At 39.0% G+C, this 27,179-nt stretch overlaps 1 protein-coding gene across 5 annotated transcripts in view; it reads left to right on the top strand.

Annotated features, from left to right (window-relative positions):
- THADA (THADA armadillo repeat containing) overlaps positions 1–27,179 on the top strand; it is a 327,892-nt gene that overhangs the window by 110,107 nt on the left and 190,606 nt on the right. The gene's annotated exons all lie outside the window — the stretch shown is intronic.

Here is a 27,179-nt window from a genome sequence, read left to right as displayed (position 1 = left end):
ATTGTGAAAGTATAATGTTTCAGTGGGGAAGTAAATAGATTTATGCCTTGGGAAGAATGTATTTCAGTTGGCATATGATCATTTATCAGTTGTGGCCTTTCCACAGATGGACATACCATTCTTAAATACTTGCTTGTTTTCAGCCCTAATTGCCTTCAGAATTGTTCTGCCGTGCACTGCCAAACCGTTTGGCTCACCCATGAAAATTGAATTCCATGGGATCCATGGCATTTTCTGTGGAGGTTTCTGTCTCTAGAAATCTCTTCCTGCTCCTGCCCCTCACCAAAATGAAATGTAATCATTTTTCAGGGTTTCATGTGTAGTATCAATCAAAGTAGCATTCCTTTAATGGACAAACCATGATTTACTTAAAATTTCTCTTATTATTAAATATTTAATTTCCCCCTCCTAGGGTTTGTTTGTTTGTTTTAATATATATATATATATTATTAATAATTGTGTGCTGAGTACTTTTATTTACAAAGTGTTTTAATATGTAAGGTTATCTTACCTGGTGTAATTTCTGGCTATTACAGTATAACTAGTCTTTAGATTCTATTTGTGTGTTTTCAGATTGCTCGGTAAACCGATCTTCTTGAAAAACAGTTTCCCGTTTCACCTTCCTACTCAGGAATTTTCACTAGCTCACTGTTGCCTCTGGTCTAAAGCCCATACCCCTTTCATCGGCCTTTCCTATTTTGTTAAACTTTTTCCTTTTTGTTTTAATCAACTGCCTAACACTGAGCATTTACTTTCCACCCAAAGTTTTCCACATATAAAAAGTGGTACAGGGTATATCCTCATGCATTTTAGCTTTACTTGTGTTTTTGGATTATTTCTTTGGGTTAAATTATCAGAAATGGAAATACTGTGTTCAAGAATGTAAACATTCCAGAAAACTCATGGTTAGGCTTCTTTTAAATAAGAAGATACAGGGAGGGATCCCTGGGTGGTGCAGCGGTTTGGCGCCTGCCTTTGGCCCAGGGCGCAATCCTGGAGACCCGGGATTGAATCCCACTTCGGGCTCCCGGTGCGTGGAGCCTGCTTCTCCCTCTGCCTATGTCTTTGCCTCTCTCTCTCTCTGTGTGTGTGACTATCATAAATAAATAAAAATTAAAAAAAAAAAAGAAGATACAGGGACGCCAGTGTGGCTCAGTGGTTGAGCGCCTTCCTTTGGCCCAGGGCATGATCCTGGAGTCCGGGATCGAGTCCCACATCAGGCTCCTTGCATGGAGCCTGCTTCTCCTTCTGCCTGTGTCTCTGCCTCTCTGTCTCTGTCTCTCGTGAATAAATAATAAATAAAATCTTTAAAAAAATAAATTAAAAAATAAATAAGAAGATACAATTTATAAATTCACTAGCATGTGTAATCTTCCCAGTAGTGGGTATCATTAATCTCTAATGCAAGTTTAAGAGAATGTGAGGGGGAAATTACCATGTTGTTTCAATTTCTGTTGCTTTTATTAGGAGTGGGGTTGGACACTGGCCCACATAATTTATTAACTAATTGATTGTATTTTCTTCAGCTTAGTTTCAAGGCCCTATGTTAATTTGGACTTGCCCTTTTCACCTTATCTCCTATTATTCAAACCCACAAATATTTATTAAACTCCTACCAACTATCAACAAATACGTATACTCCAACCAAGCTAATCTCCCTACTGATCCTTTGAATATGGTATGATTTTCTTTTTTGTTGCTTTTGTGCCTGCTTTTTCTCCTCTGGAGTAACCAGTCCCTTCTCTTCTATTTACAGTCTGCTAGCTTTTCCCATTCTGTGGGGGTTAAGCCTGAATCTTTTTTCCTCCAGGAAGTTCTCCCTAACCTGACTGTGGCTTTCTTGATAGCAAGGCTTGTGTCTGATGCTCCTTTTTACCCCAGTGCCTTATATAGGGGACAAAGAAGTGATACATTGACCTCGCTCAGAAAATGCATGTTGAGTTAGACAGGTCTGCATTGAACTTCCAGCTCAGACTTTGGGCTAGTTATTTAGTCCCTCAAGTCTGAGTTTATCTCAGCATCATCATATATTGGGGATGGTAACAGGACCTATCTCCAGAGTCATTATGAGGAGTAAATAGGAGTAAATGTCACAAAGGCTTATAAAGGGTCTAGGCTTGGTGAGCATTTAGTGAGAATTGTCTTTAAATTAGCTGAACGAATAAACGGGTCATCCCTGGACTCATTGCGCTCCCTTTCTTTAGGACTTTCCCTGAGGTACCACAGATGGGGCATGCTCTCTTTCTTGTGTTGCTATTGCTTCTTGTGAATTAGTTGTGGACTCTGAACTCAATTCCAAGTTCTGAAGGAGAGGGCTTGTCTTTTAAGTTTGTTGCATGTCCTAAAGCACCGAGGAAATACTGATGTGTTGAGTATGGTTGAGTAGCTTTGGTAGCAGTGATGAGCACCTCATTTGCCGTCTTTAAATAGAACCTTTACTAGGAAAAATTACTTTCTCCTAGGGCCTTTTAAGAAATGTTTAGTTTTGTTACTCACTCAGCCAAATGGAGTTAGTTATTCAGTAGAAAATGGTAAAAATATCCAAATAACACCACCGGATTTCACTTTTCCATATAGTGTTTCAAAATGTTGCATTCATTAGTATTTGTGAGAAACCTATGGTTAATACCACAAGAAGTCATAAACTAAACCAGATTTTTCCCCTTTTTAACTTTTACATGCCTTGGATTAACAACAGTGTTAGTCCCTAATTTACACCTGGTATTTCCAACCTTCTCAAAAAGTTGAAACAATGATTCATATTTAGTCACCATGTGACTGGGTTATTTTCATTTATTGAAAACATAAACAACAAAAAAATAGCCTGGATAAAGATCTCCATGTATTTTAACTAGTGACAGATGCTATGATCAGAATTTCTACTTAAGTCAGGCATTTTTGACATACACCTCAAGTCTCGCAATTAAGCTTTATGCCTTTCCAAACATAACAGTTAACCAATAAACCAAAATATCAGCCTGGTCTGGCTTAGCTCAGCGGTCTTTTGATTTCTTCCAGTCTGTTTGATGTGGAGGCTTATTGAGATTTATCTACTGAGCTGTTCATAGTTTGTAGGGCTGAGAGCACTGGCTATATTATATAAGATTCCATTAATGACAGGAGAGTGTAGACAGTCTCTACAGTGTAGATAATTTAGTCGGTTATGCTGGTCGTGGTTTTGTTGAAATTTTTAAGACTTTTGTCAAGCTTTTTTTTATTAATACTCAATGATTTTTCCTTATTTCCAAGTTTATACTGTGAGCCTCAAAACAGATGTAGTTCAATTGGTTCAATTTAGTAGAATGTTTTTTAACTTGCAGTAGAAATCTCCATGTAGATTTGAAAGCTTTTCCAATTATTTGGACCAGTTTATCCATAAGGAAAATAAAAATAGAAATCCATAGTAACCAATTATAAATATTTGCTAGTAGGGAGGTCAGACATCATTCCATTATATTGTTTGTGAAAGTAATGATATCAGTATTCTCAATTTTATGACCTAAACGCTGCAAAGAACTTTCATATACTTACCTCATGTAATTATGGTAGGAATATTCAATAAGATAAGTATAACTGTCCTCATTTTAAGTAACCGTTGGAATTTAGATTATTAATTTGCTACATGTCTCATATCTTCTAATATGAAACAGAGCTGGTCTTCAAATTCAGATAAGAGTCCTAATTCTAGTTATTTTCCCTTTATACTAAAGCTTTTTTGTTCTATAACAACAGTATTTCTAAAAGTAACAGTGTTCTGCCAGCTTTCCATTGGTTTGATCACATCCTCTTTCCTAAGAAGCAGGGTAAAAATACTCATGTTTATGCTGCTGGAAATGAGAAAATAAGATTGTATGGGAGGAAAAATGAAACATATTCACTCCTCCTGCCTTGGTTGCCCCATGTGTCAAATGGGAAAAATACTAGCACTCACCTCCTAGGATCTTTGGGTGGGTTAAATGAGTTAATACATGCAAGGAGATTAGCAGATGCCTGCCACAGAATAAATGATAACACATTTAGGTATTGTTAGCATTCATTTACTCAATAGGGTTTATTAATTCACTGCCACGTGCCAGATAACCTGCTGGACTTTGGAAGATAAGTCAGTCAGAGAGTCTTTCCCCTCAGGGGTCTCACAACCAAGTACAGGAGGCATTCTCCAGACTGCATGCCATTAACATGAAGGTTCTGTATAGGGGCGTGCAAGGAGAGATCTGGAAGCACAGCGTAGGGACAGGTATCTATTCTCAGGGGCCTTCCTGTAAGAGGAAAGGTCTGAGCTTGAAGGATAAGTAGAAGTTAGCCAAGTGAAGAAAAGCAGTTGGGGAAAGGGAGCCAGAGGAAGTGATGATGGTGAAAGGTCGGTATGAACATGTTTCTTCAGGCCAGGGGTTCTTGAAAACTTTAATATGCTGGTATGTACTGTGACTCTGTAGTCACAGTGCAGTTACTCACTGAAAATATTGAATCATAGAATCCTTTTTTAATGGAGTATCTTGGGAAGAACTATGTTTTAAAGAACATACTTGAGGAAATTCTGGGTGGGCTGGGTGGTAAAAAAAATAATTTAGGTCAGAAATGGGGTGGGCAAGGAGGACGGAACAGGGGACATTGATTAGAGTAATTAAGACAATAGATTTGACAGGACTTGATGAAAAATGAGGGGACCGGGGAGGAGGAAAGATGGTGGGATAATTGGAATGATGATGCCATCAGCAGAGGTGAAGATTTCAGAGGATAAGCATGTTGTTGAAGGATGTGGGGGGAGGTTGGTGGATAGCAAGTTCAGTTTGGAGTCTGTGTTTCAAGATGCCTGAGGGACATCCAATGGAAAACATATTCATGAAGCATTTCAGTATACTGGGCCTGGAGCATAGGAGAGAGTCCTGAGCAGCGTCAAGGATTTGTCCGTGTGTAGATGGTATTTTATGCCTGGGGAGTGAATGAAATAACCCAGAGGGATGAGGTAGACTCCTGGGGCATCATCGTTTAGGTGACCTGTGGAGGAAAGAGGATCTCTCAGCAGAGATTGAGTATTTCAACAACCTGGTATTCTTTGGGACATGCTTGTCTGTTCTCCTACGAACCATGAGTATTTTGTTTTGTTTTGTTTTTTTGGAGAGTGCCTGACTCCACCCATGCAGGAAATCTACTCTGTGGGCTACTCCTTCTCCCAAGAATCTTGGTAGTTGCAGAAAGAGGCACTTCACCCACACCCTTAACTCTCTGAGGAGAGCTGTGTGGTATCCTGCCCAACCCTTCCGAGTTCAGTGCTGGGAGGTGGAGCCATCTTGCATTGTTAAGTTTTTGAGTGTTAGGTCCTTAAATGTAACTGGAGAAATAATGAAAGAGAAGTATTCCATTGGGATTAAACAAGTTCAATGGATTTTAATTTTCCTGATAAACTATTATTAAGAAATTGTTTTGGAGATTTACTCTCTGAGTAGGATTAGCTAACCTACGTTTTTCATTTGGATAAGTAGTTCTTTAATTAGCAACCAAGATTTAGGGAATAGTTTCCCATTGCTTTCTAGAGCGTAGGGAAGGTATGTGAAACTGCCAAATGAAGGTTTTCCTCATGATAATGAGGAGCAGGGAAAACAAGAGGAAATTATAATATGTTAAGGGAAAGGATTCTGTTCCTCCAGTGTGCCTGCTTTTATCTTTAGTTAGTCTCTGCCGGCATGGCTTTTTTTTTCCCCCCTATTCTTGTCATGCCAGAAGTTGCATATTTCTGGCAAAATGTTCATTACTGGCAAAGGGTGAGCAAGAAATCCTTTGCCAGAGAATTAAGCAAGCAGAAGTCTGTCAAAACAAATATTCTAGTTTGAAAATACAGTCCTGCGGGGGAAGGGGGAGGGGTGGATATCGGAGGAAGCCAGGGCATGTTCTAAGACTGTGTATTTATTTCATAAGAATTCTGTGTTCTAAAAGACTGTTGCTTGTAGGAATGCTAGAGGAAGCAAGACTGTGGTACATTAAATGTACTGATGAGGAAGGATGGGTTTTCTGGGAATTTGGGGTTCGCTTTTGTGTTTGGAAATTCAGCTCATATGATGGCAGCCTTTGCTAAGAGTGAAACATTTTGATAAGAAGTAAGCTTTTTAATTTTATCCAAGAGACATTTAACAAAACTTATGTTTACATGGAAAAGCTCTCCAACAGGATATTAAACATGTATAAACAGCCATGTGCATAAACACATGGTCTACTTCATAAGCATTTATTCGCCTGGAAAATGCTAACTTTAATATAATTTCAGTCTTAAAAGTATTGGCTGATTGATTCAAAAAGGGAAAACTTGGTTTTTCTTTCCCCTCCTAACTTTTCCCCTCTACTTCTTCCTTGTTACCTTAAAAATTTCATTTTATGGAAGACTAAAATTATAGATTGGATAAATGCAAGGTTTTTAGATTTTTTTTGCTATGTAGTTTCTTAAAGCTACTATTATAGAAGTTGTTCTTTTAGCTGGAGAAACAGTGTGGCATTTTTGCTTTCCACTGGGATGGGAGTGGGGGCTAATCATATTAAACCTCAAGAATGAAAACCATTGCATGCAAAAGTGGATTTTGAGGATTTCCTGACCACATATCTGTATACAGCTGACATCATTTTTTGAAAGAATTTTTAAAACAAAATATATTGCATTGTGCAATGTTGAAGTAAATGATCATGATAGGATATATTAGTAATAAAAAATAATAGTAATAAAATACAAACCAGTTTATTCTTATCTCCTTTTGGTGAATTTTAGACTTGCTACCCTAAGCAATTCAAGGAACACATGCCTTCTTCCGGAGCAGTGGGAGGAAACCTTCCTGTTCTTTGATCCTCCGATTTGATATACTTTAGTTACTGGAAGAGACATTAATTAATGTAAAATTTCTTTAATTTTAGTAATTCAAATGAATAAAATGTTTTTTAGGGTTTGAAAAGATCATGGTGCACCATTGGAATTTGCCTTTAGTAAATGTAACATTTGTTTTCTAAAGAATTATAACAACATACTTAAATTCCAGAACAGTAAGCAAAATAGCTTAAGTTCACTGACTTGAAAAAACATTCTTTTATACTGCACGGTTCTAAAATAAATACTTAAAAGAAACAGAGAGCAGGCCATTCTATCTTGGATTTCATTTTCCTTCAGATAGAACAGCTAGAACAAACATTCTTGCTAGTTAACATTGCCTGTGTTTTTATGCAGTTAATAACTGACCTGTCAATCACGCCCTATATAAATACGGTAGTTGAATGCTTTCTGCTTTAGAAGCACTTTTATTTACAAGAGCTGCCAGCCAAGATTTCCAAAGGACTCCACGGGCTATTTGCTTTGATCTGTTTTGAGGGCTGGTCTCTTTATACCTGTTGGTTTGCTATTTATGATACCTTTGTGTAATCAGGTATGGGGAGAGCAGATGTGCAGAATAAACATGTCTTAAGGAAGCCAGGGCTCAAGAGAAATCATGTAATTATGCACCAACAACTTTAAAAAGAGAGAGAGAATATTTTCTTGAATCAACTCAGTTGCTGTTTTGACAAGAAAACAGATGTTACCGTATTCACCCCAGAGAAGGAAAAGATTCTCTCTTAAATCTGTTTATAATGAATGGAGGTGGTGTGTGTATCCCCACCCTTCAAAGGGTACTCTCCTTTAAATTTGTAAATTGCTAAGATGTTGCAGCTCTTCTCAGTTGACTTTTACCTTTGACCTTTTTTCATTTGCTCCTTCCCTAGGAAATGTTTACCACATGTCTCTATCCAAATAATTGTCTTTCTGTGGGAATAGTTACCTTTGCATTTTCAACAGCAAATGACTTTTAATGTTTGAGACTGGTTTCAAAAAAGGATGGCTTTTTGTTGTTGTGTGTTTTTATGATATGGTTTTGGGGTTCCTGCTTCTCCCCACTTGCCCCCATCCCTGTACTTAGGGGACCTGAAGGCCAAATTTATCTTTTCATCCCCACAATGCCAGACATAGTGCCTCTAATAGCATAAGGGTTCAGTGAATGAAAGAATGGCCGAAATTAAGAGAAACCAAAGCCCCTTTGGTCTTGTTTCCAAAACGAACTACTGAGTTTAGTTCCTTCCATCTTTCGATTAAATGTTGCCTTAATAATATTATATATATTATATTTACTGCTTTTCTTTAGGAATCTGAACATTTGAATATGTTGGGGAGGTTGTTAACTTTATTTTACTTTGAAATTAAAAAGATACTTCTACCTTTTTTGAATTAAAAATTTTGCCATCACTTTGTAGTGCTTTTGGGGATAAGACAGAGATTTTTAGGCACTTGGAGTTGTTCATCCTACTGCACTGGGAAATTCTCTTTATACTTTTCATATTGATTTTACTGACCTTTTTGGTCAGCAACTTTCCCTTTTGTGACACTGGTGTGAATCTTAGATTTTCTGTGGAAGAGTGCCTGAACACATCCCAAGGTTTAGAAAGCAGGTCTTTTGTTAACCAGAGTTTTCTCCTTGCTTTGTTGGTGCTCAGAAAACTTTGAAAATCCAGTGTCTGTAACTGGTACTATGGCTGTTTGGTTCCTTGTTTACATAATTTTTAAATGCTAGTATCTATATGATAATGATTATAGTATTAATGTGTCAAGTATAAAACGTAGCCCAAAATACCTTTGGTTCAGCAGCCTCCCCCAGATAATCACCTCCCAGAGTAAAATTATTTCGTAAACTTTCAGGTAGATTAAAGCTTGGCTTTAAACTCTGTGTTCCCTTTACCCAGCTTATGGGGGTCAAAGGTGGTAAAGCCCTGGGGTTGCCTGGAGCGAGCACAAGCCAGTGCAGTCATGCTGCCTTTGTTGAGGCAAGAGCCTCTAAGAGGTATGAAACTGCCAAAATTACATTTGAGCATCTTTGGGCCTTTGATTGCAGAACCTTTTTGGAAGTTAAGTGGTACAGGGCAGCCCAAGATCAGGCCAGAGAAGCAAAGTAGGAGTAAACTCGGGTCGGCCATGCCTCATACACCAGGGTAGAAACAGCCTCGCCAATGATGCACACAGGAACAGTTTTGAAAGCCCGTGGTCCTGCTGAGTTGGCAGATTAGCAGAGAGAAAGTCCCCTCCAATAATTTCATTTTACATTCATCTAAGGCTCAAACCTGTTATTAAAATTTCTGAACAAAGGCCCTATTAACATACACCATCCAGATTGATGACTAACAGCTCTTCCTTCTAGGTACATAAGGAAATCTGTAACACTTAAAGCAAAATAAAGACCCTAGTCAGGTTGGGGGTGGGTGAAGTAAGGGAGTGGGCGTAGTAAAGGAATAGTTTTGCCTTTCAAAGTCACTTTTCAGTGCTGTTTAAAATGGACTTTTCAGGGGCGCCTGGGTGGCTCAGTCAGTTAAACATCTGCCTTTGGCTCAGGTAGTGCTTCCAGGGTCCTGAGATTGAGCCCCACATCAGGCTCCCTGCTCTATGTAGAACCTGCTTTTCCCTCTCCCTCTGCCTGCTGCTCCCTCTGCTTGTTCTCTCTCTCTCTCTCTCTCTCTCTCTCCCCCCTTCTGTCAAATAAATAAATAAAATCTTTAAAAATAAAGTTAAATGGACCCTTCAATGGTTGCTGCATTTTCTCAACTATGTGTGATTTACTGAATAATCTAAAACTTAGCACAGTGATAGGATTTTACTCAAATATCCGCGAAAATATACTGTTTTTTAAACTTTCAAACATTGTTTAGAAAAATTCTTTTTTTAATTCTTTTGTATGGGCAGTGTAGACTTATGTGAAAATGTTTAGGACAAACCCAAACACAATTCATCATGTTACTCATTTGCCAAAACTTTAAGCCGCTTTCCAGTATTTGAGAAATATGGTTTAAATTCACTAGCTTGGCATTCAGGGCCTTCCACAGACCAGCCTATTCTCTTCCACAGGAGACTTTTTGTTCCAGCCCTTTCCACTGCCCCAGGCAGGCCTCACACATTCTCTGCCTCAGCAGAGTCCTCACGCTATCCCCTTCTCCTGCACACACTCTCTTCCTCCTCCCTCAAACTCTTTACTCCCCAGAAACTCCCTGACCATGCTGCAAGGCCAACGCTCACTCAGACTAGTTGAGGACCTCTCTTCCTCTGCTTTCTTAAATCTGTCAACCCCCTGGCTGCCTCGCTTCTTGTGAAACTAGCCTTTCCTGAACATTCCTCTGTAGGTTCTCCCTTCTTCTTCAGCTTCTGGAGCAAGGTCATACCACTTCTTTGGCTCCTGCCATGCCAGTCCTTCAATCATAGTTTGTTTTTGTTTTTCCATGGATTTCTGTCTTGTTTTTTAAACTTGAGCTTTTAAGTTCCGTGAGGCTTAGAATTGTAACTTATATGTGCTAGAGTCTTCCAGAGCACTTAGCCCAGTACTTAATACGTGTTTGTCAGTTGGTTGATTGATTGGTGCACGTCGCAGGCCCAGGGCTTGACATATTTGCAGTCTGTGAAGACAGCAAGCTATTTTCAGAACCACTGGGTACCTTTGTACCAGGTTTATTTTTTGGCTCATGCTTGGTATTGGAGATGTTAGGCCTAGTTCTTTCAAGAAAATCTATTTTCCAAATCTTTGCATCAACAAAATGGTGTTATAGTCACACCCTGGGGCAGTTTGACGCCAGTATTGCCAACTCTTTCTTATGCTGACTCGTGGACCCTGTTGAGTGTTCCTCAGATCTCATTTCAGCTTTCTGGGTTACTTTTATTTTTAATTAAAGGAAAGCTTATGTCTAAGCCCTTTCTTCAACCAAAGGCAAGTGAATATTCATTAAATGTTTACTTTCTTGATTTTAATTCACTTTAGCAAGTGATAACTCAGGTGGGATTATGCCCTGACAGAGATCTGACAGGGTCCTTGTTCGTGGCAGTTATTGACTTTTCCAGTATTAACCTTTTTGATATAGCATGAAGCCAGCATTCTGGTGTGTGCACCATATAAGGCACTGGCTTTCTTTTAATTTTGTGTTTTGAGTTTGAGGAAGATGCCTACTCTGCCAAGTAGGGACTTTTGAGACTTCAGTGCTTAACTCATTTGATCTGAAAATTACTGGTAAAATTACCACTTTTGCTAAGTATTAAACCAAGTCTTGGAATAGTGAGTGCCCTGGTGTGATTGACACAGCATGCTTTGAGGCTTCTGAAAGCTCAGGCCAGGCTTGAAGAAGAGGTTTTAATGTACCAGTAGGAACCCATGCTCACGGAGGTCAGTCCTTCACATCTGTGTAGCACTTTTTGACACTGCTGCCACTTACTCATTAAAAGATATCTTTTGAGCATTAGCTAGGAGCTAGGCATTGTGCTGGGTGGCTATGATGATGAGCAATCACCAGATATTTTACTTCTCTGTTATTTTGAATTTTAATTTCTAGTCTGTTTCCTCTTACTAACATGTCAGCTCCTTGGGGATGGGCTATGTCTCCAGTATTTATAGCAGTCCCTGACATATAGCAGAAGCCCAGTAAACATTTATCAGCGTTTGGATGAAGTTCTACAGTGAGGCAAGTTGGCATTGCTATAAGAGCACATGGAAGGTACATGTAACCTGGCTTGGGCAAATCAAGGAAGACATCCCAGAGCAAGAAAGATAATGGCTGAACAGAAAGATACACAATATTTAGCTAGGAGGCCCCTGGGTGGCTCAGTGGTTGAGCGTCTGTCTTTGGCTTAGATCATAATCCTGGGGTCCTGGGTTTGAGTCTCGCGTCAGGCTCGCTGTAGGGAGTCTGCTTCTCCCTCTGCCTATGTCTCTGCCCCTATCTCTGTGTCTCTCATGAATAAATAAGTAAAATTAAAAAAAGAAAGAAAGATACCATGGAGTATCTTTACATTACAAAAAAAAAAATTAGCTGGGAAAGAAGAGGTGAGTTAGGTGGGAGACTATTCTGGTGCAAAAGTCTAGAGGTGACACGAGCCATCACAAAACATGATTGCTGTGTAGAGTACAAGGGAGCAGGGCAGGAGGTGAGGTAGGGTCTTTGTCAGCCAACTTGAGGATGTGGGAGCAAGGAAAGCATTTTGAGCACGGATACAACAGGACTAGATTTGTTTCAGTTTGATCATTTTCACTGTGGTGAAGAGAACACACTACGGTAGCTGAATTGGAAATGAAAGCTGAAGACTGGGAGATCAATTTGTTGGAATAGTTTTGTTTGTCAGGATAATATAGACTGGTGGTACTCAGACTTACGGATTTTATGAACCAGCAAACTTCTTTTTTAAATGTTGAGGCTCAACATAATAGAGTTGCTGACCTTTTCATTTTGTTAAGTAGAGACATTAAGCAAACAAACAAAAACCACCTATCAGTATCATTTCATAAAGTAAAGGACATATCCACAAATCTACACACCCCACTCACACAGGAGAATCTCAAATAAATGTTAGCTATCTAAATGGAATATATTTAGCTTGATGAAAAACATACTAAATGGCCCTGTTTTGTCCCCCTTGTCCCCATGATTGGACACGTATGTGATCTGATATTTGTAAACCGGTGATCAAGCCTAGGAAAAAATGTTGGCAGTCTGAGTTAGAGTAACGACGATGGTGATGGGAAGACCACAGTTGAGAGAAAGAAGGTGGAATCAGTAGAAGTTGGGTTCAAAGTGCTTTCAGATCTCTTACCTCATTTGATCCTATGGTAGCTGTGTGAGGTGGTTAGGTGTAATTATCCCCACTTCACAGATGAGGAAGCTGAGACCCAGAAGTCAGGTGACAAGTCACATCTGGTAACAACCCCCTGAAGTGGGACTCTGGATGCGTGGCTCCTCCACTCTGCCCTTTTGGGTTTGCTCAGATTTCAGGGAAGAAAGGAAAAGGAATCATGGGCTCCCTGTGAGTCATGTCTTTTAGGACAAAACATATGATATAGTCCATTCTTAGGATAAAACAATATTTCGGGGATGACTCTTTGATTCATCCTCATTTCACAACATCATCCATTACCAATCCATGAACTTGAGTAACCCTATTTAAATTAGGCCAGAAGAGACTAAGAGGCTTCTTTGGCTGTATTTTCATTTTTATCCTGTGTTACCCTTTGTCCTTTCTATAAATAAGCCTTGGCCACGCTATTTATGGGATTTTGTGGAGGGGGGGACAGTGAGGAGGTAATGCTCTCTGTGTATATAAGGATATTTATCTCCTACCACCTGGTTTGCTATGTTTATTTCCCTCTTTTGTTCTTTAGTATGCTTGCAGATTAAAGTAATTTAGTGCTACCTAAATTCCAAAAAGACTGGGACACACTTTATAAGGGACTTCCTCTTGTTGAAGGGCAAAGAAAGGAAGTGGAAGTAAATAAAAACAAAATTGGGCTTAAATGGGGGAAAAAATGAAGCAATAACAATTTGAATCGGACAAAAGGAAAAAATATATTAGAAAATATTTGCGGGTAGTTCCCTGTAAATGGCGTTATAAACAACATTTTTGGTGTACAGTCATAAAATCCTCTGACCTATGAAACACCAATTTAATGGTATCAATTAAAAAGAAGACGGAATGCCAAAATTTACATATGAAAACTATCACCGACTTTTCCTTCAATCAGTTGTTTTTATTTAGGCTTTATATCAATCATTTTGTAGGCTGCCTGGTTTCTGACAAATTTGGAGACTCTCTGTAAAACTATTAGAGTGACTTTAAATTATTTCTGTACAGACTCAACTGCTAGCCAGTCTATTGTAATCACAAATGATCAGATGAGAAATGTGGTATTCTTTTCCAAGATGAAATATATTTTTTGAAGCATCTGCAGCTATTTCTGTATATTCCATTATGGAAGTGTTTATTTTTGCTACTAGAGTGAATACATCAAAAACAAATAGTGTTTTCTGAGAATGTGTGAGTGGAAGAGTGTGAGAGCAGCATTGGGTACTGTCATTGCCTCACACATATCGCGCGTGTGTGTGTGTGTGTGTGTGTGTGTATGAGAGAGAGAGAGAGAGAGAGAGAGAGAGAGAGAGAGAGTTTGTTTAGACACCCAAACCATGTTTTTTCTACCAGTGTGGATTCACCCATTTCATTTTATAGCTTTCTTTCTCGCCTTTGGCTCTTACATATATAATTTAGTGTATGATTACTGTTAAGTATAGGTGTTAACACATTTAAAATATAACATATATTTTTTTATGTGAAACCCAAATTTCACCCCTATTTTCAAATGCCTCCACTTAATGTATTTTTAAAGACTTATTTGTATAGCAAGAATGAAAATGACCTATGTTCTCTGGTACTCTTGAATCTTAGAATCTCAGAGTATGTTGACTTTAGTGGTAATTTATACCGACCTCTTCTTTGTTCCTTTCATCTCTCTTTAAAGTGGGGAGAGAAACAAAGAGGGTGAGGTAGCAGGATCCAAGGCCTAAGAACAATGCACATATAATTTGTTAAGAAGGTACAACGTTAAATTTGCCCACATATTATCTCATTCCTCACAATAACTCCACAGAATAGGAACTATTATTCCCAATTTATAGAAAACAAAACAGAAGACTTAGCAGGGTTGGACAAATCACTCAAGGTTACACTTCTTATAAGTAGTACTGATCTGCTCTGGCTGATTCCAAAACTTTGCTCTTTCTGTATATTTTATTTCCTCATTCCTACTCCACCACAGAGTAAATAATAAATGGGACATGGTTTTAAATTTTACTGTATGATGTAGTAGCAGCCTTTTCTAAAATATGATGCTGTGCATATTCTTTAAAAAAATATGTTGCCTTTGGAAATAGGCTTAGTTTAGGAAGATAAAGAATATTTGAACTGGGGCACATGGGTGGCTCAGTTGGTTAAGTGTTCGAGTCTTGATTTTGGCTCAGATCATGATCACAGGGTCATGGATTACAGCCCTGCATTGTCTTCTGTGCTCAGCAGGGAGTCTGCTTGAGATTCTGTCTCTCTTTCTCCCTCTGCCTCCTCCTTCCCCATGCTCTCTCAGTATCTCTAAAATAAATAAATTAAATCTTTAAAAAAAAAGAATTTTTTTTTAAGATTTTATTTATTTATTAATGAGAGACACATACACACAGAGGCAGAGACACAGGCAGAGGGAGAAGCAGGCTCCATGCAGGGAGCCCGACGTGGGACTCGATCCCCGGTCTTCAAGATCACGTCCTGGGCTGAAGGCGGCGCTAAACCGCTGCGCCACGCGGGCCGCCCCAAGAAAGAATATTTGAACTGCCTTAGTTTATGGTCACATTATTACCTTTGTTAGAACTCATGGCAATATTTTACTTTAATTTTTAAAAAAGATTTTATTTATCTATTTGATTTTAGTATATGTGCTGCCGAAGCGAGCACTGTTTATTTGAGAGAGTGCACATGAGTGAGAGAATACAAGCAGTGGGCGTGGCAGGCAGAGGGAGAAGGAGAAACAGACTCCCTACTGAGCAGGGAGCCTGATGTGGGACTCGATCTCATGACCCTGAGATTATGACCTGAGCTGAAGGTAGCCACTTAACTGACTGAGCCACCCAGGTCCCCTGGTAATATTTTACTTTAAATGTGATTATATAATTGAGATGGCTTAATTTTGGGGAGTTGCACACATTTTTTAAGACTTTTCTTAGAGGTATTTATATACTTCAAATATTTACTGGGAAGTATCTTTGCAAGGTTAGGTAAAACATTTTACCAAACTCCTAGCTTCAACGAGCCTCTGTTGGGAAAAGTTAAATAGCACTGTAGAGCAGTCTTCTGGCATTCAAGCAGTTCCTCTGCTCAAATAACGGTGAATATAATTGATGGTCTTAGTAATAAGGTCATAAAGTCAAAAAGAGTTACCACAATGTGGTCAACATTTTGACCATAAGGAACAGTATGTAAAAGTTGGTTAGCTGAAAGGGTTTCCTGCCTCCTTAATAACTATTGTGTCTCTATTTCTTTAGAGTCATAGCTGAATTGGAAAGAAGGGAAAATTTTTTTAAGTAGAACATTTTGTGTTTAGAATTGGTGTTCTTTAAATTCATAGAATGAAAAGCTTCTGTGGATGAATATAAGCCAGACATATCCTTTGAATAAAAATACCTTTCTGCTATGTTGCTTATTCCGAGTGGTCTTCATTTGTGCCTTCTTGTTGACCTGTCTGTAACCCTTATTTGACACATTACCGAATTTCATGTTTCTGTTTTTAACTGGTAGAATTACTCGTTGCATTGGAGTATGTGTACGTGTGTATTTGTGTGACAGGGAGAGAAATACTACAACCATTCCAAGAAACAGCTGCCATCTAAAATTACAATCAGTATGAGAAAAAGAATAGAGCTTCTTTAAAAAAGAAGAAGAAGAAGAAGAAGAAGAAGAAGAAGAAGAAGAAGAAGAAGAATTAAATAGAAGCAGACATAATATAGGGACCAGAAGAAAACTTTTAAAAAGGTTAATATTCTCAGAGAAATAAGATGAAATTGATTACATGAACTACACGAATTAAGAACAGAATGGTATCTTAAAAAGGAGCAACCTGAGAATAAGAAAGAGCTCCAGAAATTTAAAAGTATGATAACCCAAATAAGATTTCAGTACATAGGTTGGAAGACAGAGTAAATAACTCTTTCAAAGGTCAAACTAAAGAGAGTAAGAGGGATGGAATGTGGAAGAGAAAAAAAATAAGAAAATTAGAAGATTATTTCAAGCAGTTCACATCCAGCTTATAGAAGAGCTGAGAAAATTGAGAGCAGGAAATTGTCAAAGGAATAATAGCACAGGAAAATTTCCTGAAAGTAAAGGACATGAGTTCTAGTACAATGAATGGAAAACAATCCACACTACACATCATCATGCAATGTCTTAAATTTTGTAGGGGAAAAGAACCTCAAATAGTTAACATTTAGAGAATTAAGAATCAAAATGGCATCAGACTTAGAAGACAGAAGTTAATGGAACATTACCTTCAAAATTCTGACAGTATGTGATTTCCTTTTCTTATTTTTTGTTCATCCAGACTATTGATCCAATGTGGAAATAAAATAATTGAATGTACTCTTATTTGAAACATTTTTTTAAAATTAAGAATAAGGAAAACTAGATTTTTTTCTTTCTACTTCCAGAACACAAATGAGTGAAGGCACCTAAATATTTTATAAAGAGCAAGTTCCTAAACAGCATTTGTTCAACACACCGATGTCTGCACTCCTCCCAAACAACTTTGTATATTGAATGTATAATTTTAACATTTTTTATATGTGTGTAGGAAAGGTTTAGAATGGGCAGGGTGAAATTTCTTTTACTACTTACTCTGTATATTATCCGATTTTTTAAAAAATGAGTATACATTAATTGTAATCAATAGAATATAATTTAGAAGAGAGGAAGAAAAGAGACATGACTTATTCCTTCATTTATTTTTAAAAATATGGGAAGTGCATGCTATGTCTGTCTCCTCTACTAGGTTCTGTAGGAGATACAGTTGAAGTAGCAAACACAGCCTCAGCCTTTGAAGGATTTTGGGTCTGGCTGTTAAGGGGAAACACGCATGGAAGGGAATGACTCCCAGCCGTGTTGAAAGTCTGCCTCTGTGTGATCTCAATGTACAGGCTACTCTCAGGGCCAAGCAGATGGCTTTCCAGGGTCTGCAAAGAGATGGCAGCCTACTTACTTCAGAGTACTTTTAAAAAACCAGCATTCGTGAGAACACCAAACACAGGACCCTGATCTTGGAATGTCTAATTTAATAACTTTCATTTGCATTTCTATAGAAACCAACATGCTTCCTGCTGCCAACCCCAGGAGCCAGAGGTTAGGGTTTTTAATAATAATAACAATAATGAGTTATACTTATTCCAGATTAGTTTTCTGGCTTTCTGAAAAACAAATGGCTAAGATGTCCAAAATGTTCCTTTCACAGCTCTGCCAAGTGCTGGCTTCTCCTCTCTGTCTGGAGATCCAGCCAATCTGTTGAAAATTATCCTTTTTTTTTTTTTTTTTTGAGTACTTCCAGGCAGTTCAGAAAGAAGACTAAATCCTACAGGCTGAGATGGACAGCCACAAATGGAGACTCTTTTCCATACTTCTGCAGCAGAGGAAAATGACACTTTGTGTTCTTAGTCTTATTTCATTTCTTCTTAGTTCAAATTTGGGAAAATGTACACCGGATATCACATCATACCTAGTTGTGGACAACACTGTGTATTAATTGGGAGTATAACATTTGCCTGGTGACTCTTTTTTTGTTTTTGTTTTCCTTGTAAATAAGCCTTGGCCTAAGTGTTCACAAACTTACAGAAACATGGATTCAGTGGGGGAAAAGAAGCATTGAGCCTAAATAATAATAAGTCCATACTCTCTTTTCTGGTTTGATTTGCATGAGAGTTAGAGGGGCTTAGTTTTTATTTTAGTTTTTGTTTTGGGGGGGTGTGTGGAAGGTGGTTAGAGGTATTATAATGAATTAGTAAGATTCTCTTAATTTAAATACAGAGAGACTTGAAACTTACTAGACCAAATGGAAGATCAGTGGTCCCATGATCTCCAAAAATACTTTTGTAAGAGTAGATGGATAGATTTTTTAAAGATTAGTTTAGTTGGCATTTTACCTGCTCGTCCACTCCCTTTAAAGTCAGTGGATGGGCCTGGCTCAGTGCATGGGAGTAGAAGCTCAGGTTGGGAACTATAATCTACCGTGACCAGGCTGATCGACAGCAGTAGAGAGATCGCTATCTGACCCAATCATGGGACATGTACTCATGTGAAAACTGGCCTATCTGGGCCACATTGTCCTCTGCTCATTAAGTGGATGCCTCACACAGGGATGGTTGGGTTCCCTGTGTAATAAAACTTTGAAAAGTCTGGTGGCTAGATTGGGGAGCAAGAGAATTGGGTTCTAGGCCTACACTTTCCCCCTAGACTGTATTTTGATCTTGGGAGACTCCCGTAATTCCTCCGGGCATCATTTTCCTCATCTGTGAGATTAAATGATCAGAATAGTAGATTTTTCTGAAAGTCCTTCTAGTTTGAATATGTTCCTTGAAGGCTGGGACTATATTGGCACCTTTCCTTTGCTTTAATAATACAAATTGGCAAATTAATACCAGCCTTAGTGAAAATGTCTATAGGGTTTGGAGTAGGATATTGAAACAGTTCACTGAACAAAAGCATTATAGGAATAGAAACCAAAAAACTTATTTTGAAAAATTGGACCTAATGCTAAATTAGCATTAGCATTGTTAACACATAAAAAAAAATTAGGTGGTTTTTTGCTAGTGTTTTGGATGAAGCAGGTTTAGCACTATTTGAACTGTTTGCATGTTTAGTGCATGTTCTTGACTAGGGTTTTAATAATTAGACGATGCTCTTCAAAATTATCTAGTAAGAATTTTTTCAGCTCTGCACACATCTTTATAGAGTCAGGGGATAGGACCCCCTATGGTTGAAGAGAGGATAGCCCATGGTTAATTGGGGCAAGATTTGTGGAGGGAGTTCTGAGAAAAACATTAAAAGGCAGCAGGTATTTACAGAGTGCCTCCTAGGTGTTGGCACCATTTTATGTGTTGGGATTGGAGCAGAAACAAGACAGCTTTCAGTTTCAAGGAGCAACTTCCTAGTGAGAGGAGACGGACTTGAAACATGTTTAATAAAACAAGAGTTTTTGTATGGAATGGTGAGCAGTGGTGGATGAAGTGTGCTTCTGTAGCTAGAGAGGTTGGAACAATGGGGATAATAGGAAGGGAGGAGGTAAGGAATGTGGACTTTGTCTTGCAAAACCTTCAAACTCTAAAGTGTACCTCTTGAGTTCATGGAGGTGTATCTCAGGGCCTATGTTTGCTAAGGATAAGGAGGAGGCCAAGTGTGATCACTCACCTCACAACCCAGCTTCAACCAGAAAGAACAATTTTGGCTTTGTTTTGTTTTGTTTTAAATATTGGGATTATATTTGAAATTAGTGCATTGCTTTAACAATTTGAAAACAACTGCCTGGGAATAAACCAGTTATGTCATTCTTGCCTGTTAGTGTCTTAGCTCTTATGTTTTGGCTACTGTGATAAAAAGGCAAAATAACCCCCCCACACACACACACACACATGAAGTCCCAATCCCTGGAACCTAGAAATACTACCTTGTAAAAACAAGAGCTCTGTGTCAATTAAGGCTCTTACAGTGGAGTGATTATCTTGGATTGTTTGGGTGGACTCTAGTGCAATCACCGATAAGGTGAAGGCAGGGTGAGGTCTGAGAGACAGAAGAGAACACAGTGTGACCACAGAGGCAGAGATTAGAGCTATAGAGCTACAGGCCAAGAAAAGCCAGCAGCCCCCAGAAGCTAGAAGAGACAAGAATCAGGTTCTCCTCTAGAGCCTCTGGAGGTGCCCTGCTGGCACTTTGATTTTGGACCATTCTTTTTTTTAAAAAAAAAATAATTTTTTAAGACTTTATTTATTTTAGTGGGGGAAGGGCTGAGGGAGAGAGAGAATCCCAAGCAGGCTCCATACCTAGCGTGGAGCCCAACACACTGCTCAGTCCCACAACCTTGAGACCATGACCTGAGCTAAAGTCAAGAGTTAGATGCCTAACTGAGCCACCCAGGTGCCCCAAGACTTTATTTTTAAGTAACCTCTACAATGAACATGGGGCTTGAATTTACAATTCTGAGATTAAGAGTTGCATACTCTCTCTACTGATTGAGCCAGCCAGACTTCCCTAGACCATCGATATTGTTTTAGATTTCTGGCTTCTAGAGCTGAGAGAAAATAAATATAGTAGTTAGGATAGATTGTCTCTTCCTTGATACCAGCATCCCTTTTATTCAGTATTACCTTTTCCACAGAGTCTAACTTGGTCGCTTGAGTATCATAGCTGTGTTTTAGTTACCTGTTGCTGCATAGCAAACACCTTAAAATTTAGTGGCTTAAAGTAACAACTCATTATTTCTCACAGTTCTGTGGGTTGACTAGGTTCAGCTGGTTTACCTTCACCACGTGGTGTCATCTGGGATCACTCAGGTGAATATCTGAGACTTCAGCTGGGACTGGAATGACCAAGATGGTTTCACAATCACATGTCTGGAACCTCAACAGGGAGCAGAAATGATGGGTGTGGGGGGTGGAGAGGGGGCGGCTCGTGAGGCCTCTCTCTAACAGAGTAGTCAAGTCTGGAACACTGTGAATGTGGAAGCTGCCATGCCTCTTGAAGCCTAAGGCAGAACTGGCACAGCATCACTTCCTCTGCCTTCTGTTGATCAAAGAAGTCATAGGCTAAACCAGAGTCAGAGGGAAAGGAAATAGATCCTACCTCTTGAAGGGAGGGAGGCATGCACATATAGCAAGGGTAGTAGGAATTATTTTTGGCCATCTTTGCCAACAGTCTACCCTAAACTGTTTAGAAAATGATTCCCGAATTAACTATTGGAGATGGACTGATTGTGAGATTTTATAGATGACAGGATTTAAAAAGAAACATTCTCTAAGAAACAAATTTCTGAGGTAAAACAATCCATATAAGCTGCCCAAATAGGACCTTGCACGCATGAGGAATTCAGGAGATGCATGTTTACTGACCATCTGGCTGTGTAATGAGTAGAAATGTATGTCCAGGGTCACCCTTGGGCCAATAATTTCTACAAGGAGAGTAGCAGGGCATTTCCAGAACCAAGAGTTTCCACTTCCCTCCATGGGTTAGTATGGTGATGGCTGATTTTGTGATTTGAGAGATTCTCCATCTGGAAAGCTGCTCCCAAAGGGAAGGATTTGGAAAACTTTCAGGAAGTTCAAGAATGTCATAGCTCTCTACGGAGGATCCGGGGGGAGATGATATTGGCAGGAGACCTGGTCGGAGTCGGTGCTCTTAGAATAGAGACTCTGAAGAAGATGCTCTTCCTTTAACTTCCTTCATGGTTTGCCTGAAATTTAGTAAGAGGACTTCCTGATGGAACCATTGCCATAATCACAAGTGCTTGCTAAGTGTGAGATTCTGGCCCTGGGGCCTCTGACATCTGTTCAGTCTAATCACTCATTCTTTTTAATTTACCACTACTCAGTGGAGAAATGCTGGTGTCAGGCCCACTCACAGAGGTGGGGAGAGGATTCTAGGAACAAAGTCAGAGATGGATGGTCCTCCTGGTGGGGTTCCAAACCCAGATTTCTTTTTTATTAGTTCTTTCTGTTTTATTAGTTTGCATTTGCTCCTCCTTTGAAATGTATGTGTGCTTTGTCTTCTTTGTAGGTTTGTTTCCATTTCGGGGTACTGTTTTTCTTAAGATGCGTTAACTCTATCAGCAATCACTGTGGCAAGGAGACACAGGCCCGAAGCTGATTTCTCTCCTCTAGAGTGGTTTTATAGGCCAGAATCTGGGGAGTAGCTAGGTTTTAATAGTTTATTGGGTTCTCATTTGAAAAACCGACTAAAAACCTCCAGGCTTTTGCCTTCAGTGTTTGTTTTCATCTAATGAAACCAGGTTTATGGTGTTTGCTCCATGGCCTGTGAATAAGTCCTGTTTTGTGTTTTTTGTTTTTTTAAAACCAGGCACAAGCTATGCCTTTGCTGCTGTTTACTATGGAGTTCCCTCTTCTGCATGTTTTTGCTTGCCTTTGCAAGCTTTCTTTCTTTATATCTTTGTACATTACTCTCTTGATTCCTGTTCCTGAGATGACTCAAAATGATAGAGGATCTGTATATAGGAATTGGGGGAGGGGGAAGGAATTAGGGGGGATACCTATTTTTACTTGTGACACCATTCACAAAGCACAATCTTTTTTTTTTTTTTTTTTAATCAGGATGCTTTTGTTAAACTCAGAAGCATTTGCTTTCAGCATTTCAATTTCCATATGTGTGGCAGATCTTAGGATGGGGTCTCTAAGAGAAATAGAATCTTGATTCAAATGAAGATTTTCCTAGGCTTTTAGATGGCAGGTGGGATTCAAAGACGGTCAAAATGATGAAAGCATAGATGCTCTCAAAAACTAGAGCATTACCATTACCTCGGCATTACCAAGATTAGACGTGGAATGTGCAGACCAAGGGAAGCTCTGAATGTGGCTGGGGTAGGGACGGCCTTCCATGCATGGCTTGGCCAGGATGGGGACGAGTCATTCTGGGCCTGGTGTCTGGGTTAGGCCCCTGGACATATGTTCAAATGTAGGAAACACATGGAGAGTATACTGCACTGAAGCTACTGCATTCAAATGGGTCCAGATTGATGTAGAACAGTGTTCTTGATAAGTGTAAAAAAGCAGGGGGGAAAAAAGAATATCTAAGGAGAAGAAACATGTGGATAGGCAGACATCGGAACAGACTGGCAGCCATCTTTAGGTGATGGGTTCATGGTGGTTTTCAGATTTTTCTTTGCAGTGTCCTTTATTATCTGATTTTTCCTCAGTAAACAAGTAGTGCTAGAATAATTTTTAAAAAGCTTTTAAGGGGCACCTGGGTGGTTAAGCATCTGCCTTTGGCCCAGGTCATGATCCCAGGTTCCTGGGATCAAGCCCTGCATCAGCTCCCTGCTCAGAGAGGAGTCTGCTTCTCCCTCTCCCTCTGCCCATCCCCATAACACCTTGTTCATGCTTGCTCTATCACTCTCAAATAAATAAATAAAATCTTTAAAAAAAAAAAAAGCTTTTAAAATAAGACAAAATGGTGCTGGGCAGGCATTTTCATTCATTCAGTCAACCTCTGTTGCCTGCCAATTTTGTTCACAGACTTGGCTGGGCTCTGGGGGAGCCCCCCACTGAATGGATCAGACATAGTGCCTTGGAGCTCACAGTCACTCTGTGCTGCTGGTGCTGGGCAAGTGGATTGCTTCAAGGAGCTTCTGTGTTTCCCCAAGGGCCTCTCCATGGGTTGGGCCTGCATAGTTCTTACCTGATGGGATGGGGAATAAGTCACCTTTTGTAGAGTTTTGACAGTCCCAATGTTAAAGCTGCCTTATTCTCATTCTCTATCCTGGCTTGTTTGTTTTCACCTTTGTCTGTCTGTTTTATCCCATTCACAATATTTGGTGGTCTCCTTTTGTCTTCCTTGAAGCTTGAATTTACAGAGATTCTGTTTTTCCTTTTTGGTTATCACTTCTTTTGTTTCCATAAAGTTGCAGGGCCAGTTTTTGGCCACATAGATAAACAGGTTTGAAATGCCTGTCACTGGAGAATTTCCCCCCAGGGCTTGCTATATTTGTGGAGGTGACATATCAGCCTGTTTGCTTCTGTGGGTGAACTAGAATTGAACTATTTGTAAATCAGTGAGACAAGCTTTATATATTTGTGTTTAAGAAATTTCAACTATCAATTTATTAACTCGAATCAGGATTCTGAATGTCCTTAGATACAGCTAACGATCACTTTAAGAAATTTTTAATTTGTTACCATCTTAGTCATAATTCCTTTTCTCCTTGATGAGGAGAAATTGTGTTGAAGTTGGATGGGTGGTTAGGTGTCAGTTGGGGGGGGGGGGGGTACCAGACACTGAGAATAGAAAAAAGGCTTAAGGCAGAGGTTAAGGTCATCTATATTAGGAATGTTTTTCCTCTCTGGCTAATCTTACCTATTCATTCATGGCCAGAATATTTACCAGTCAGCCAACGTTTATGCAAAATTGTGGTTTGTATCAAGAGAGATACAGGGAAGTATGAATATAATCCTTTCCCTATAGATATTTATGCTATAGTTGAGGTAAAAAGGTATTCAGTGAATGTCCATTGGGTCACCGTCTTTCTACCCTCTCTCTAGTCCGGATCATCTGCTCTTGTCATCTCTCTCTGCTGTTCAGAAACCTTCAATGCCTGTAAGACGCAGGCTAAGCTGCTTAGTCTGGTATTGAAATTTCTAAAAACTTGTATGCCATCCTGCCTTTGCTATCTTGTCTTGTCACGAAGTCCTCTTTTCATCCAGCCAGTTTATCTACCCAGTTAGTTTCTGTAACTACACACTTTCTCCATGCTATTTTCTCTTCCTTTTAATCCATTCTTACCCAATTTTCCAAAACTCATCTTGGTCTCCCATGTTTCCCACACACCATTCCCTAACGTCTCCAACTGCCAGTGATATCTTTCCCAACTCTCCTGTTCTGGAAGCTTCAGTTATTTGATCCTTGAAGCAGTTTGCCTTACCTAGTTACAATCTATGCATATGCCTTGTTTTCCTAACCAGATCTTAATCCCAAGAGCAGTGACTATCTCAAACTGTAGTGTCTTCTGTGCGACCTAGCACAGTGTTCAACATGAAGTATGTAGGTATTTAAAATATTTGCTGCTTTCCTGAGAAAACTGTGATCAAGCTATAGTTTTTTATTTTTTGTTTTTTTAAGATTTTATTTATTTAGGGACACCTGAGTGGCTCAGCGGTTGACCCTCTGCCTTTGGCTCAAGTCATGATCCTGGGGTCCTGGAACTGAGTCCTACATCTGGTTCACCTCACTGCAGGGAGCCTACTTCTCCCTCTGCCTATGTCTCTGCCTCTCTCTCACTGTGTCTCTCATGAATAAATAAATAAAATCTTTTAAAAAATGTTTAAAAAAATAAAGCTATAGGTTACGGACCTATATGGGCAGTCCCAAACCTGTGAGCAGCGTATGCCTTTTGCTGTAGTTGAGAATCAAGAACGAGAAGTTTGAATAAGCCCCTTAGATAATTCTGATATCTTCCTATGTGTTACCTCTTGAGGTAAGGTTTTATAAAACACAAGAATTGTTAATAGTGAATATCCTTCAGGCAGGACTCTGTACATATTTAGCCAAGTCTTTACTAGCCATTGGCTGATGCAGAAGTGAGATGATGCTAATCTAGCAAGTACTCAGCTCTTCTCCATTTGCAGTGAATTGGAGCCCTGGCCAGAAATAGAGTTGACTTCTTTCTTTCTACCTTTCTTTCTTTAAAATTTTATTGATTTATTTATTCATTTAGCCCATCTCCCACCCACCTCCCTCCATCAACCCTGTTTGTTTTCTGTAGTTAAGAGTATTTTTGAGTTGACATTTTCTTAACAGTATTGAGGAGCCTGAGAATGCTAGAATAGAAGGCAACTCCTGTGTACTCAGAGTGCCTAAGCAAAGTCAAAATTCTCTGAAATTAATTTTGGTTTTTCTTAAACTCTGACAGATGCACAGTTGATGCTTCAAAGTCCTACACCATTAAGCATGGACACAATAACTTTAACAGAATATTTTTTTAAGATATAGCCAAAACCCACCAAATTATTAAGAACAAATCAATTCCTTAAAACATTTACTGAATGTTTAACTTTGAGTAACATACCTTCTTCATATGATGTGCAACATTAACTAGTCAATAAATATCTGCTAAGGTAACTGAATAAGGTAATTCGCTGTTTGGGACAATTAGTTTTAATTCAATTAAGACAATGACTTTAATTTGAGAATAGTAGCTCCACAGCCCGTTTCTCTGGCAGTATTTGTGGTCAGCAGAGCCTGTTATTTATCAAGGCAATTTCTAGATCATGGTAATGCAATCACATGGTCTGCTTACATGAGAGTAGTTAATCTCTCTAACACTACCAAGAGATAGCAGACCATTGAGGAATGACTTACTGGAAATACGGATTCTTCAAGAAGACATATCCACAAGGCTTTATGGTATAGTTGGAGAGATTCTATATGCTATATGGGCAAGTACATGCAGAGATCTCAGTACTGAATTTATACACAATTTTAAGTGACTCCACTAAAAATGGAAACTGATGTTCTTGACCAATTTTGCTTAGTGATACTAAAGAATGTAACAATGGCCTATAGTGGAATGGTTTTGTGATCTCCCTGTGTAAAACATTGACCCTGCAAAGCCCAGGTTTGCCATTTATTAACAAGGAAATTTACATTTCATTGTTTGTAACAGTAAGGTGATGACCAAAAGGCCTATCATTTGGGATCAAATCAATTACACTCAACATACAATAGATTACCCTTCAGCCATTAAATGGAAAGAAATAGAATGGTGTGCTTGATCCTGAAAGATTTCTCAGATACAGGTCAAATGAAAAATAAAATCAAGGAGCACAAAAAAAGAGGGTGAGGCACAACCATATGTATAATATGTGTATTTGTGGGGAAAAGGAGTAAACTAAAAATACGTACTTGTATAAACAATTTTTTTAAAAGGAAAGCTGAGGTGCTTTTGCATAGTTGGCTATGAGGAGGGGCACTAGGAGATCTAATATGTGGGGTTTTTTTTTTAACATTTGTGTTTGTTCTTTTTTCCACAAAAATATCTACTAATTTAAAAAGGAAATGAGCACATTTTTTGCATGAATGTCCA

This window comes from Nyctereutes procyonoides, unplaced genomic scaffold (genome assembly GCF_905146905.1).
Source record: "Nyctereutes procyonoides isolate TBG_1078 unplaced genomic scaffold, NYPRO_anot_genome, whole genome shotgun sequence".
NCBI lineage: Eukaryota > Metazoa > Chordata > Mammalia > Carnivora > Canidae > Nyctereutes > Nyctereutes procyonoides.
This window is presented reverse-complemented; position numbering and strand designations above follow the sequence as displayed.